Source organism: Lupinus angustifolius, chromosome LG11, assembly GCF_001865875.1.
Source record: "Lupinus angustifolius cultivar Tanjil chromosome LG11, LupAngTanjil_v1.0, whole genome shotgun sequence".
NCBI lineage: Eukaryota > Viridiplantae > Streptophyta > Magnoliopsida > Fabales > Fabaceae > Lupinus > Lupinus angustifolius.
In genome coordinates, this window is record NC_032019.1 from 21,675,506 (window position 1) to 21,676,415 (window position 910).

Consider the following 910-nt stretch of genomic DNA (forward strand, 5'->3'; position numbering starts at 1 on the left):
TGAACCAGGGGCCAAGTAAATAATGGGCCCAAAGCCAAATTACAATAAAACTAACTCCTAAATTAAAAATACAATCTTCACTTCAACACATATCCTCGACTACCATAATGCCCAAAATGCCATTGGTGCCAAATGTGATCTGAAAATGATAATAGATTTAATCAGGTCAAATAATCCCAGAATACTCATTTTAGGAATATTAGTCCAATAAAGTCTAAAACACTAGACCATGTGAAACAAAGTCAATTAGGCACCAAGAATCATCAATCATGCTAAATTAAGGTTAGGAATAGTGTGTAATATATTGCTCATCACCCGGTATAATGATTTCAAGAATATTCCAGTTAAAACTTACTTTTAATAATCATGTCGATAAGTTATTCATTCTTTGCCCCATCTCGGCTTTGTTAGAATAAATTCTAACGCCGGTACAATGGTATCGAAACAATCCCCTATTACATAATTATTAAGTACCTTTGAATACCATCTCGGATTTGTGGAATAAATTCCAACACCGGTTTAATGGTATTCTAATTTACAAAAGTGATGAATAGTTAGTTGTTAGAAACAAACAAATAAATAAAGAACAAAAGAATAATAAATTTAAGTGACCTTTATTTATTTACTCCCTTTCGGGTTCCTTTTATTAACAAACCAAACTTCTTCCTTAAGGAAGGTTGGTATTAAAGAATAAATAAATGGTGGAATGTAAATAACAATAAATAAAAGTTAGTAAGTTAGCTTCATCACTTTTGTATATTAAAAGGTGTTTTCAACAAATAAATTTATTGATAACACTTTACTATTTTACAATTTACACCTCTTTCAAGATTCAATTGTAGTATAGTATAGGGTTATGTCGAACCACAAGGAATTGCCTAACAGAATGAATCATATGAATATGTCAATG